We start from the raw sequence: 13,683 nt of genomic DNA on the forward strand, positions 1-13,683 counted from the left end.
TGCTCCTATGTTGGGTGCGTAAATATTTACAATTGTTATATCTTCTTCTTGGATCGATCCCTTGATCATTATGTAGTGTCCTTCTTTGTCTCTTCTAATAGTCTTTATTTTAAAGTCTATTTTGTCTGATACGAGAATTGCTACTCCAGCTTTCTTTTGGTTTCCATTTGCATGAAATATCTTTTTCCACCCCCTTACTTTCAGTTTGTATGTGTCCCTAGGTCTGAAGTGGGTCTCTTGTAGACAGCAAATATATGGGTCTTGTTTTTGTATCCATTCAGCCAATCTGTGTCTTTTGGTGGGAGCATTTAGTCCATTTACATTTAAGGTAATTATCGATATGTATGTTCCTATTCCCATTTTCTTAATTGTTTTGGGTTCGTTATTGTAGGTCTTTTCCTTCTCTTGTGTTTCTTGCCTAGAGAAGTTCCTTTAGCAGTTGTAAAGCTGGTTTGGTGGTGCTGAACTCTCTCAGCTTTTGCTTGTCTGTAAAGGTTTTAATTTCTCCATCAAATCTGAATGAGATCCTTGCTGGGTAGAGTAATCTTGGTTGCAGGTTTTTCTCCTTCATCAGTTTAAATATGTCCTGCCAGTCCCTTCTGGCTTGCAGAGTTTCTGCTGAAAGATCAGCTGTTAACCTTATGGGGATTCCCTTGTGTGTTACTTGTTGTTTTTCCCTTGCTGCTTTTAATATGCTTTCTTTGTATTTAATTTTTGACAGTTTGATTAATATGTGTCTTGGTGTATTTCTCCTTGGATTTATCCTGTATAGGACTCTCTGTGCTTCCTGGACTTGAATAACTATTTCCTTTCCCATATTAGGGAAGGTTCCAACTATAATCTCTTCAAATATTTTCTCAGTCCCTTTCTTTTTCTCTTCTTCTTCTGGAACCCCTATAATTCGAATGTAGGTGCATTTAATGTTGTCCCAGAGGTCTCTGAGACTGTCCTCAGTTCTTTTTATTCTTTTTTATTTATTCTGCTCTGCAGTAGTTATTTCTACTATTTTATCTTCCAGGTCACTTATCCGTTCTTCTGCCTCAGTTATTCTGCTATTGATCCCATCTAGAGTATTTTTAATTTCATTTATTGTGTTGTTCATCATTGTTTGTTTCATCTTTAGTTCTTCTAGGTCCTTGTTAAATGTTTCTTGCATTTTGTCTATTCTATTTCCAAGATTTTGTATCATCTTTACTATCATTATTCTGAATTCTTTTTCTGGTAGACTGCCTATTTCCTCTTCATTTGTTAGGCCTGGTGGGTTTTTATCTTGCTCCTTCATCTGCGGTGTGTTTTTCTGTCTTCTCATTTTGCTTATCTTACTGTGTTTGGGGTCTTCTTTTTGCAGGCTGCAGGTTTGTAGTTCCCGTTGTTTTTGGTGTCTGTCCCCAGTGGCTAAAGTTGGTTCAGTGGGTTGTGTAGGCTTCCTGGTGGAGGGGACTAGTGCCTGTGCTCTGGTGGATGAGGCTGGATCTTGTCTCTCTGGTGGGCAGGTCCACGTCTGGTGGTGTGTTTTGGGGTGTCTGTGGACTTATTATGATTTTAGGCAGCCTCTCTGCTAATGGGTAGGGTTGTGTTCCTGTCTTGCTAGTTGTTTGGCATAGGATGTCCAGCACTGTAGCTTGCTGGTCGTTGAGTGAAACTGGGTGATGGTGTTGAGATGGAGATCTCTGGGAGATTTTCGCCGTTTAATATTATGTGGAGCTGGGAGGTCTCTTGTAGACCAGTGTCCTGAAGTTGGCTCTCCCACCTCAGAGGCACGGCACTGACTCCTGGCTGCAGCCAGCTCAGAATAAAAGGGAGAAAAAGTAAAGAGAAAGCAGCTCAGAATAAAAGGGAGAAAAAGTAAAGAGAAAGAATTAGTTGAAGTAGAAAGAAAGAAAGGAGGGAGGGAGAGACGGAGGAAGGAAGGAAGGAGGGAAGGAAGGAAAGAAGAAAGAAGATAAAGTAAAATTTTAAAAAGTAAGATAAAATATAATAAAGTTATTAAAATAAAAAATAATTATTAAGAGAGAAAAAAAAACGGACAGATAGACCCCTAGGACAAATGGTGGAAGCAAAGCTATACAGACAAACTCTCACACAGAAGCATACACATACACGCTCACAAAAAGAGGAAAAGGGGAAAAAACCCCTAAACCTTGCTCTCAATGTCCACCTCCTCAATTTGGGATGATTCGTTTTCTATTCAGGTATTCCACAGATGCAGGTTACATCAAGTTGATTGTGGAGCTTTAATCCGCTGCTTCTGAGGCTGCTGGGAGGTGTTTCCCTTTCTCTTCTTTGTTCTCACAGCTCCCAGGGGCTCAGCTTTGGATTTGGCCCCGCCTCTGCGTGTAGGTCGCCGGAGGGCGTCTGTTCTTCGCTCAGACAGGACAGGGTTAAAGGAGCAGCTGATTCACGGGCTCTGGCTCAATCAGGCCACGGGGGAGGGAGGGGCACGGAGTGCGGGGCGTGTCTGCGGCGGCAGAGGCCTGCGTGAAGTTGCAGCAGCCTGAGGCGCGCCGTGCGTTCTCCCGGGGAGGTTGTCCCTGAATGCCGGGACCCTGGCAGTGGCGGGCTGCACAGGCTCCCTGGAAGGGGTGTGTGGATAGTGACCTGTGCTCGCACACAGGCTTTTTGGTGGCGGCAGCAGCAGCCTTAGCGTCTCATGCCCGTCTCTGGGGTCCGTGCTGTTATCCGCGGCTTGCGCCCGTCTCTGGAGCTCCTTTATGCAGCGCTCTTAATCCCCTCTTCTCGCGCACCAGGAAACAAAGAGGTAAGAAAAAGTCTCTTGCCTCTTCGGCAGGTCCAGACTTTTCCCCGGACTCCCTCCCGGCTAGCCGTGGCGCACTAACCCCCTGCAGGCCGTGTTCGCGCCGCCAATGCGGTCCTCTCCCAGTGCTCCGACCGCAGCCCAAGCCTCAGCTCTCAGCCCCGCCCGCCCCGGCGGGTGAGCAGACAAGCCTCTCGGGCTGGTGAGTGCAGGTCGGCCCTGATCCTCTGTGCGAGAATCTCGCCGCTTTGCCCTCCGCACCCCTGTTGCTGTGCACTCCTCCGCGGCTCCGAAGCTTTCCCCCTCCGCCACCCGCAGTCTCCGCCCGCGAAGGGGCTTCCTAGTGTGGGGAAACCTTTCCTCCTTCACAGCTCCCTCCCCCTGGTGCGGGTCCCGTCCTTATTCTTTTGTCTCTGTTGTTTCTTTTTTTTTGCCCTACCCAGGTACGTGGGGGTTTTCTTGCCTTTTGGGAGGTCTGAGGTCTTCTGCCAGCGTTCAGTAGGTGTTCTGTAGGAGTTGTTCCACGTGTAGATGTATTTCTGGTGTATCTGTGGGGAGGAAGGGGATCTCCGCGTCTTACTCTTCCGCCATCTTCCCGGAAGCCTCTCGAGACACTTGTTTTGAATTTAAAAATCTGTGCCAGTTTTTTTAACCATTCATCGACTGATGGACATCTAGATGCTTCCAATTTTGTACGATTATGAATAGAGCAGCTTTAAACATCTCGGTACCTGATTTTGTGTAAACATAGATCTTTACTTCTCTGGGATAATTGTCCAGAAGTATAACTGCTGGGTCACATGGTAGTTACATGTTAAGGTGTTTTCTTTTGTTGTTATTATTTTTAACCTGCCAAATAGTACCAGAGCGGCTGCAGTGTTCTTCATTACCACCAGTAATATAACATTATCCACTTTCTCTGCATCCACACCAGCATTCGGTCTTGTCATTAATTTTTATTTTAGTTATTCTGATAAGTGTTTAGTAGTATCTCACTGTGGTTTTAATTAACATTTCTAATGGCTAATGATATTAAATAACCTTTCCTGTGCTTATTTGCTATCTGTATGTCTTCTGTGAAATGTTTCTTCATGTCTTTTGCCCATGTGTTAATCAGATTGTTTGATTTTGTACTGGTGAGTTTTGAGAGTTCTTTATTCTAGATATTTTGTCGGATATGTGGCTTGATTCTCCTACTCTGTAGCTTGTCCTTTCATATTCTTAATAGGGTCCTATGCACAGTAAAAGTTTTTATTTTTAATGAGGTCCACTTATTAACTTTTCCTTTTATGGATCATGTTTTTGGTATCAAGTCTAACAACTCTGTCTAGTCCAAGATATTGAAGATTTTCTCATTATTTTTTTCTAAAAGGTTAATAGCCTCACATTTTACCTTTAAGTCTTTGATACATTCTGAGTTAATTTTGTGTTAGCAGTAAGACTGAGATCAAGGTTTATTTTATTGCCTAGATATGTCATTGTTTCAGCGATAAGTTGAAAGACCACCTATCCTCCCTTGAATTGCTTTTGAACTTTTGTCAAAACATCAGTTGGGGATATTTATGTGCATCTATTTCTGTGTCCTCTGTTCTTTTCCATTGATCTGTGTATCTATTTGTCTAGCAATACCACACAATCTTGATTACTGTAGCCATATAATGTCTTGAAATTGGGTAGGTGGATTCCTCCTATTTTATTGTTCTTTTTCAAAATTGTTTTAGCTATTTTAGTTTGTCTCTTCATATACATTTTAGAATAATATTGTCTAGATCTATGAAAAAATCTTGCTTAGGTTTTGATATGAATTGCATTATAGCTGTATATCAATTTGAGAAGAACTGATATCTTTACTATGTTGAGTCTTCCAATCCATGAACATATATGTCTTCATTTTTTAGACTTTTTAATCTCTCTCATCAGTTGTGTAGTTTAAACACACAAGTCTTGTACATGTTTTGTTGGATTTAGATCTAAAATATTTCATTTTTAAAAAGCTATTTAAAAAAGTATTATATGTTTAATTTTGTTGTTCACATGTTCAATTGCTAGCATATAAATATACAACTGCCCTCCTACATTCTTTTAGCCACAAATTCTCTCTGTTTTCTTTCATATGAGAATGGCTTATTTCTTCTTCATTCATGCCTACTTTCACTGGGCATAGAATTCTGGGTTGGCATATCCTTTTTTCAGCACCTGAGAAATATCCTGCCACTTCCTCTGGTTTCTATGGGAGCTGATAAGGAATCTGCTGTTATTTTAATTGTTTTTTCCTCTATAGGTAAAGTGTCATTTTTTTTCTCATTACATTCAAGATTTTTCTTTGTCTTTAGTTTTCAGAAGTTCAATTATGATGTTTCTTGGCATGAGTTTCTTTGTTTGCTTATTTGTTTTTTTCTGTTTGGGGTTCACTCAGCTTTGAATCTGTAGGCTTATGTCTCTTGCCAAATTTGGAATCTTTCATCCAGTACTTTTCAGCCCTGACCCCTTGCTCTTCTCCTTCTTGAACTCTCCAGTCAAGAATATTAGCTATTTTGTTATAGTTCCACAGGTTTTCAAGGCTCAGTTTATTTTTTTGTATATATTTCTCTGTTTTTCACATTGTATAATATCTATCTTTCTAACTTCCATTTCATTAATCTTTTCTTTGTTCCCTCTATTCTGCTGTTGAGCCAATTACTAAGCTTTTAATTTCAGTTATTACATTTTTTTCAGTTCTAAAGTTGCCATTTGGTACTACTTTATATGTTCCATTTCTTTGTTGAATATTTCTATTTTTTCGATGAAATTTTCTGGTTTTTTTCATTTCAAGCATGTTGGTAATTACATGTTAAAGCATTTTTATCACAGATGTTTGAAAATTGTTGTTAGATAATTCTAACATCTCTGTCATATCGTTGTTTGGCATCTACAGATTGTCTTTTTTATCCAGTTTGAGATCTTACCAGCTCTTGGCATGACTAGTAATTTTAAATTGAACTCTGGACATTTTCCTCTTATCTTCTGAGACTCTGGATCTTATTTAAACACTTTTTTCCCTCAGACACCACTCCAGAGAGAAGGAAGGGAGGAGCACCACCTCCTTACTGCCAAGTAGAGGTAGAAATTCAAGTTCCCACACAACCTCCATTGATAGGTGTGACATGTGCGCGTGTGCGTCTGTGTGTGCATGTGTGTGTGCGTGTGTGGGCTCCTTGCTACTGCTGGGCAGGGGTGAGAGTTTGGTGATACAAGCTGTCTCCACTGACATCAGCAGATGTGAACTCATTATCTCTGAGTTAATGTGAAAGTTCTGACCCTCCACTCAGCCCCCAATGTGATTTCTACTGACACCATTGGGAGTGCAGGGTGGGTACTTATTACTGAAACCTGGGAATGAAAGTCCTATCTCCCTATTTGATTTTTTCTGACAACAACCTGGCATGTGTTTGGGGCACTTGTTACAAACTCTTGAGGGTATAAGTCTGGATGCCTCTCTCAGCCTTTGTCAGCATGGATGGAGGCATTGTTACAGCTCCTCTGTGATATTTGCCTAGAGTAGAATGCTTATTGTCTAAAATTTTTCTATTTTTTACTTTTTCCTTTTCCTCATTTTTTGGGGGGTGCTAGAGATCAGGCTTTCACTGGGGATTTTTGTCTGTACTTATTGGTGTTTCTGGGTTATCAGCTTCTCATCTCCAAGTCTAAGATGTACAAGGTAGAAAGAAAACCCAAGGAACTTACTGTCATTCCTTGGGCCTTGTGGTCCCCAGATTACTGCCTTCTTTTCTATACCTTTCAGAGCCTTCTGATGTTTGTTTAGTATATAATGTCCAGGAATTTTAGTTGTACTTAGCTTGAATAATAGGGAAAAATATGTTTACTCCATTTTTCCAGAAGTGGTAGTGATCCTTGGCTTTTTAAAATATCCTGTTCTTTAGATTTTAGCCTAATATTCCTCCATCTGCAAAACATCCTCTCACTTCCCTTAGGACCTAAGTCATCTGAACATTAGAGACTCTCATAGAAGTATGCATTTCTCTTCTTAGCATGTGTTTATAATAGAAATTTTAAATGAATTTGACTGATTATTTGATTAATGAGTTTCCTTAATTGAACCCTAAGAGTCATGTTTGTAGTGATCATGGCTGTGTTTTATTTATTATTTTATTCACAGTGCCTAATAGTCTGCCTGGCATTAATAGTAGATTCTCAATAATCTTTGTAGAATGAATAAGGTGATGCAATAAAGTAGAAAGGGCTTTAGTTTTGCAATTAAATTTTGCCACTTTACTAGAGTGTAATCTTTATAAGTCTTTTTTGTCCTTTTACTTTGTATTTTCTCACATGTTGATATTAAGTGATATAACATGTAAAATTTTTCACTCAATTCAACGGGTGACACGATGACTTCCAATTTCCAATAGCTATTATTTCTCTTTTTCTGCTTTCTCTCTTTCTAGGAAGCTTCAGTCTTGCTTTTTTGTTTGTTTTACTTTTTTTTTTTCTGTGTTTGGTGACAAGCACAGTGCCCAGGACATGATGGAAACTCAAAAATTATTGAATGGAATTAAATTGATATGCTTATTATTACTTAGTGGAACTTATATGAGTTTTCTGATATAATATTACATACCTAGGAAAATGTAAATAAAAAGAATTAAAATTTATAGGGGGAAAGAATTTTGTTTAGAAGTGAAAAGCTGTTTTGTCAATAATTCACCCGTGAACTAGAAGAGTAGCAGGCTGAAAATAGTGAATACATTCAAGGAAAGAGTACAGATATTTATTCTATAATAAATGCCACAGAAAGTTACAAGAACAAGTCCATTTGGAAACATAAAAAGAATGTGAACTGTGTTTAGAGGCCAAAAAGTCCTCTGAAAAAATAGATAAAAGAATTGTTGTCAAATGGAATCAGTTTTATCTCTTAGAGTCAGGAAAAGGGAACAAGGAAAAATGGACTTCAAAATACATACTTGACACTGCTCATGGGAGAGAAAAACAGAGAGAAAGAAAAGGGGGTTCAAAGCCTTTTGCTGACCTTTTTTTCACCAGATCAGGTCTGGGGTCTGGGTTTGCAGCACTGCCCACAGGGTGACTGTAAAGGGGTTATCCTTGGGGCTAAGAATGCTTATTGAATTTTGGACAGTGTGATATACACAGCATAGCAGATGGCCCATCTCCTGAGAAAGCTGTAATTTGCGGTTGTAAGAAAGGAAGAGAAAATCACAAAGAAATCCAGAACATCTCTGTTCAGATGTGAATGAAAATGCTGAGACAGTGAATGTGTATAAATCATGGTAAGTTTTTATTGAAGATATACTATGAGCTTGGTACTGCTCCATGAGCTTTACATGAATTAAATCATTTGCCCTATTATGATTGGTGTTCATACCATGACATTTATGTCGGGATATAGAAGTTACAACATGCTTGTAGGTTTATTAATACTATCTCTCTTCTCAGGTTGGAAGTTGGGAGATGATGTTTGGGATGGGAGAAGAGATACTTTATACTCCACTGCTATGCTTTCTGTTATGGCTCGAACTGTTCCCCCAAAATTCATATCCTGAAGTATTAATCTCCAGTACCTCAGAAAGTGACCTTATTTGAAAATAGGGTTGTCGCAGATGTAATTAGTTAAGCTGGGGTCACAGTGGAGTTGGGTAGAACCTAATTGCTGCTGTTTAAGCCACCCAGTTTGTGGCACTTTGTTTTGGCAGCCCTAGCAAACTAACATACTTTCCATAATTTCCTTCATAATTTTGAAGCTTATGTATCCTTTTGAAAATATAAATCGAACAATGGAAGTTCTCTCTTGAAAAATGCAAATAGCCACAATTTCACGTACAGTTTCCAAAGTTCACAGGTGTTCTGCCGTCCATCTACAGATCCCACTCCCAGTCTCTGGTCAGACTGAGAACCTTTGTCCTAGAGTCTGTGTGACCTCACCTGACCCCTTTCTTAGGCAATGCCTCCTGAACACATGGCCCTGCACTGAACACTTCCCATGAGAAGAACCACTCTTTACTATGCGACAGTATCTTACAACAGAGGGCAATTCTGCTCTTAAGAGCTTGTCCAATGGAGCTGTGACTCACATCAGTGTATTCAACTTAGAGATACCATGGGCCTTACCACAGTCCCCTGCTAAAGCATACAGCTGCTTTTCTATGTCCTTTTTCTTGTGTTAAATTAAAACAATCTTTCTATTGTAATTGCTACATGTAATTTATAGGGCAAGTATAGAAATAGGGAGAGGAAGCTGTTGCTGTTTTGGCGTGCTGTAGGGAAAGAACTTGAGCTCAAAGGGACTACTTCTATTTATATTTAAAACTCCAAATATAGTTTTGGGGGCTGTGGGGTAAAAAGAAAAGCAAAGAGACTGAGGAAGTGGTTCCTGAAAGGATAGACGGGCTCTTGCAGAGGAGGTGAGAGGAAGCCAAAAACTTACTCTGCTTCCTTCACCCTCTACTTGGCACTGTGAGTGTTTGCACATGTTCTGGATCTCACAGAGTATGTTCTGTGTGCATGAGGCTGAAAGGCTTTATGAAGAGAAATGTAAGAAGCACCTGCCTACATCCTTCTCTGTGTGTGTTTGTGCTGTGTCTTGCTGTCTAGAGGTTGGCTTTCTCCTCCCACTCGAATAAGACCTATCTCTGTTACTGTGGTGAAAACTCTGTGAAACTCAGTCTGTCTTCTGTTGTCATTTGCTAGATCCAGATAGAATTGCCCTCGCCGTGGCTCCATGTTGTCCTTGAAGAACGTCCTTTACCTGCGTTTATATGACTTTTCTCTGTCATTTGCTTTGTGGAAGAGATACCTTGTCTTGATATTGCCAATGCCCCGCATATATCGACTCACAAGAGTGAGTCTGTGTTTTTCAGCTGTCATTATTATCCTCAAACAAACATTAAACACAGTCTGGCAGATAATCCGGTCCGCACATGGAATGAAATTTCAGAAAGCCCAGTTCAGAAAACCTGTTATTTGCCGCCATAGGATGGAGGGATCATCATTTGGGATTCTTCCTCTCGTGGAAATCCTGCTCACGTTTCACCACCTGAGGCGCATGCCACCTCCAGGAAGCTAGATCTCTCAACTGCATGGGATTTTGACATTTCATGATTTTCCTTAGGTCATAGTATGGTACTTAGGGGGAATCTGTCTGCCCATGAGATCATAAGGTCCTGAGGACAATGCCTGGCCTTATTCATTTTGCAGTCTCCCTCAGTACTTCACACGTGATGCTCACAACAGAGTGCTTTGGGATTTTTATTCCCGAAGCCTTCTAACACCTGGCTCTGCCACTTAGTCTTCTTACATTAATCGGAATTTGGGTTGGCTTTTGAACTTGAGGTAGAAAGTACTTTGGCAGATGCAAACTTGAAGAATGTAGGCAAAGGGACATCAAAAGAGATGTCAGTCACTATCATTTACTGAGATCTTACAGAATGCCGTGAAAATGTAGTAGGAATTTATAAGACAGGAAAATAGAGAGTAAGGGATCAAGTTGAAATGGGGACATTTAGGATAATTTAAAGATTGTAAAATATTTAGGTTTATATAGCAGTTTGCTTTCAAGGAACTTAAAGGAATTACAGTAATATAGGCACAGGTCAATCTCTTGCTATAAATTTTATAGCAGAAACAACATAATGCCTGAAATCAAATGAGAATTCAGTTATTTGCGGGATGAAGACGTGATGTACTTGGAGCTTTGGAAGAAAGAGGGTTGATTAAAGAAGACCACTGGCCTGCCAGAGGATGGTAGAAAGCCAAGACTCATTTCTAGACCTTAGCCTTACTCAACTTAAGGAAGATACACGGAGGAGAGGGGTGGAAAACAGTGGTGAGAGTTAATCAGATTATGAATAGGGTGAAAAGATAGATATGATGTTAGTATAAATGGAAATTATTGGCCCCTGGCTGTAATCTGCTTAGTTACAGAGGCAGCACTGCTCCCCTCCCCAAAACTTGAGTTTTAGATATGCTGTAATCTAACAAATCTGATAGTAGGAAGTTTTTTATAGTGATAAGAACACTTAAAATGAGACTTACCCTCTTAATAAATGTTTAAGCATACAATACAGTGTTGCTAATTATAGCCACAATGTTTTACGGCATATATATGGAACTTAATCATCTTGCATAACTGCTTTTTAAGACATGCCTCGGGCTGCCTTAAATCAAGATAGCCATCCCTTCCGTCAGGCCTCTCACTGGAAAAAGAAACACTTTGAGTAAGTCACAGTGAGTAACCCTAAAATAAGACTGATAGCGTTCTTTTTCTCTGGATGTAATGCAGAGTGGGTACAAAAGTGTGTACGGGAAGTTGTATATATTGCCAGAAAATTATAGTGAGCGTGGGGAAGGGAAACAGCCCAGCTTACCATCATTTGCTTGGTAAATATTTATCCAAAACTAACTACGTGTCAGTAAATATCCCTGTGGTGGGAAACACATTGGTACGTTTGGGGAATAATAAGGGCGATTTGGCTTAGAGCAGTAAAAAAATGGGAGAACAGGATAGTAGGAAATAAGATCTGAAGGGTGGCCTGGGCCAGATCAGGAGGCAGTAAGCAGCTGGGTTTTATTCTAAGTGTGATGCCTGGACCCTGGAACCTTTGGAGCAGCATAACAGGATTTAGTCTTTACAAGCTCTGTCTGCCTGCTCCATGGAGAATGAAGTGTGGGAGGGCAGGCACAGAAGCAAGCCGGCTAGCGGGGAGGCTGCTGCATTTGCTGAGGTGAGAGTTAATGATAACACACAAGGATGGTGGCAGGGGAGGCAGCAAACGTGACTGGTTTAGGAAATGTTCTGATATACATAAGCTGACAAGACTTGCTGATAGATTTATTGCAGGGGAGACGGAGAGAGAAGTCAAAGATGGCTTCTGGGTTTTCAGACTTAGCAACTGAGTCAGTTAAAGAAGGAGCAGGCTCTGGAGGGGTGATTAAGGCTGCTGCTTTGGGCAGATGCTTAACAGACACCCAGTGGAAATGATGAGTAAGCTGTTGGCTATGAGCCTGGGATTCAGGGGGGGGTCAGGGCTGGATATATACCTTTAGTAGTCGTTAGCAGAGAGATGGTATTCGCACGCAGGGTCTGGGTGAGGCCATTAGGAAGAGTGTTGATAGAAGAGGAGATGGACCCCTGGACTGAGTCTCATGGCACTCTGGTAATTAAAAGCAGGAAGGAGAAAAGGAGCAAGCAAAGAAGGCTGAGAAGGAGAGGCTGCTGAAGAAGCAGAAGCATTAGGAGGGTAGATGTCAAAAACAAGAACATGTCCAATGCTGCTCACAGGTTGAGAAAGGTGAAGCTGGAGAGGTGGCCACTGGGCGCGGCAAGACGAAGGTGCTGATAAGCTGAAGTGCATTGAGTGGAGAGTAAGAAGTGAGGAAACTGAACTAGCTATTTCAACTAGCTTTAGCTATGGAGAGAGCAGTAGATAGAAACAGGGAAACTTCACCTATTGTAACAGGAGGGAAGGTGGAATTTAAGGGTATGGATGCAGGTAAAGGTTGACTTGATTTTGAAAACAAGAAGTTGTTATTTTCACATTACAAGAAAAATGGAAAACAACGGTATTCTTTTCAAAAGCATTCATCACCATATTTGTTGCCTGATGAGATGTTAGATCACAGAAGAGTGGAAACTGCAATAGGGCTTGTGAATATTCACTTGGTGTAAATTTGTTTTCATGCTTCACATTCATACACAAGTTGTTTCAATCAGTCATTTTAGTTTCAGGAAAGCTTTCTACTCAATTCTGTATAGAAAAGTAAATAATACAAGAACATTTTAAATTGCTGTTTGGCATCGACATGAAATAAAATTACGCTTTGATTACTCTCTTCTGTCCCACAAGTCTCTCTAGAAGTATAAAAGTACAGTAGTGGAATATTCAGTGATAACAGGTAATTCTACAAATGGTCATGCTTCTGAATTGTTATGTATTGCAGTAAGCATAAATAAATAAGCAAAACCCAGCTTGCTCTGGTCAGTCTTCGCAATATTCAGAAATTTAATGCTGTGTTTGCCTCTGCTTTGCTGATAACAGTGGGCTAGCAATTTAGCTATTCTGTGACCAGTCAAATATATAAAATTGTTGACAAGGGACCAGTATTTTAATAGCTCAGTGTCCTCTTAATGAAGCGGTGTTAATACATTTTCTTCTAATTTCGGTATCATAGTAAAATATATGTAACATGAAATTTACAATGCTAACCAATTTAAATGAAGAGTTAAGTGGTATTAAAGACATTCATACTGTTGTGCATGACATCGTTGAGCAGGTGTCATGCTAATCTTCTCTGTATTGTTCCACTTTTAGTATATGTGCTGCTGAAGTGAGCACTGGTACACATTTTAATGAAAACACTTATTGACATAAAGAAGAAAAAATTATACAGACTGTGAGTCTGAAAGAGAAGCAAGATCCATTTAATGATTATTATAAAAAAAGGGCTTTGATTAATTCTATAATGCTCCCTATCAGAGTATTGAGGCATGGAAGGTGAGTAAAATACCTTCTGATTCTACCCGCAGAGACAGAATATAGGGATAGGTTATCTGATCCAAAATGATCATTGCTGTATTTTCCTAATTTATCTGGTTGAAAATGAAACAACTGAAAAGTGATTAAATCTAGATTAAATGCGTTCTTAATATATGCCAGGCACTATGCTAAATAATGCACAATGCACTGTCCAGCTTAATTCAAAAAGAATGCAATGAGGTAATTCCCTTATTTTCATTTTAAAGATAGTAAAACTAAGATTCAGAAATAGTATAATTAACTACACATGGTCTTACAACCAGTAAGCTATGGGTGAAAGACATGGCTCTGGGTCAGCCTGCCCACATAGCCCTTGCTCTTAATCTCTGAGATCTGCTGTGTCTAAGACCACATCTGCCCCCCACTTTTTCAATTTATGGCCTT

At 40.0% G+C, this 13,683-nt stretch overlaps 1 long non-coding RNA gene and 1 pseudogene across 1 annotated transcript in view; one reads left to right on the forward strand and one right to left on the reverse strand.

Annotated features, from left to right (window-relative positions):
- The first annotated feature begins 1,807 nt into the window (after window positions 1–1,807).
- The window catches only part of LOC115801700 (uncharacterized), a 200,190-nt gene continuing 188,314 nt past the window's right edge, over window positions 1,808–13,683 (forward strand). The window contains exon 1 of the long non-coding RNA XR_004022033.2: window positions 1,808–2,758. This is a non-coding gene — a long non-coding RNA (uncharacterized LOC115801700). The remainder of the gene's footprint in view (window positions 2,759–13,683) is intronic.
- Window positions 12,998–13,098, reverse strand: LOC115801763 (U6 spliceosomal RNA; annotated as a pseudogene).

Source organism: Delphinapterus leucas, chromosome 9 (genome assembly GCF_059928025.1).
Source record: "Delphinapterus leucas isolate spDelLeu-1000000601 "Yukka" chromosome 9, BTC_Dleu_Yukka2, whole genome shotgun sequence".
Taxonomy (NCBI): domain Eukaryota; kingdom Metazoa; phylum Chordata; class Mammalia; order Artiodactyla; family Monodontidae; genus Delphinapterus; species Delphinapterus leucas.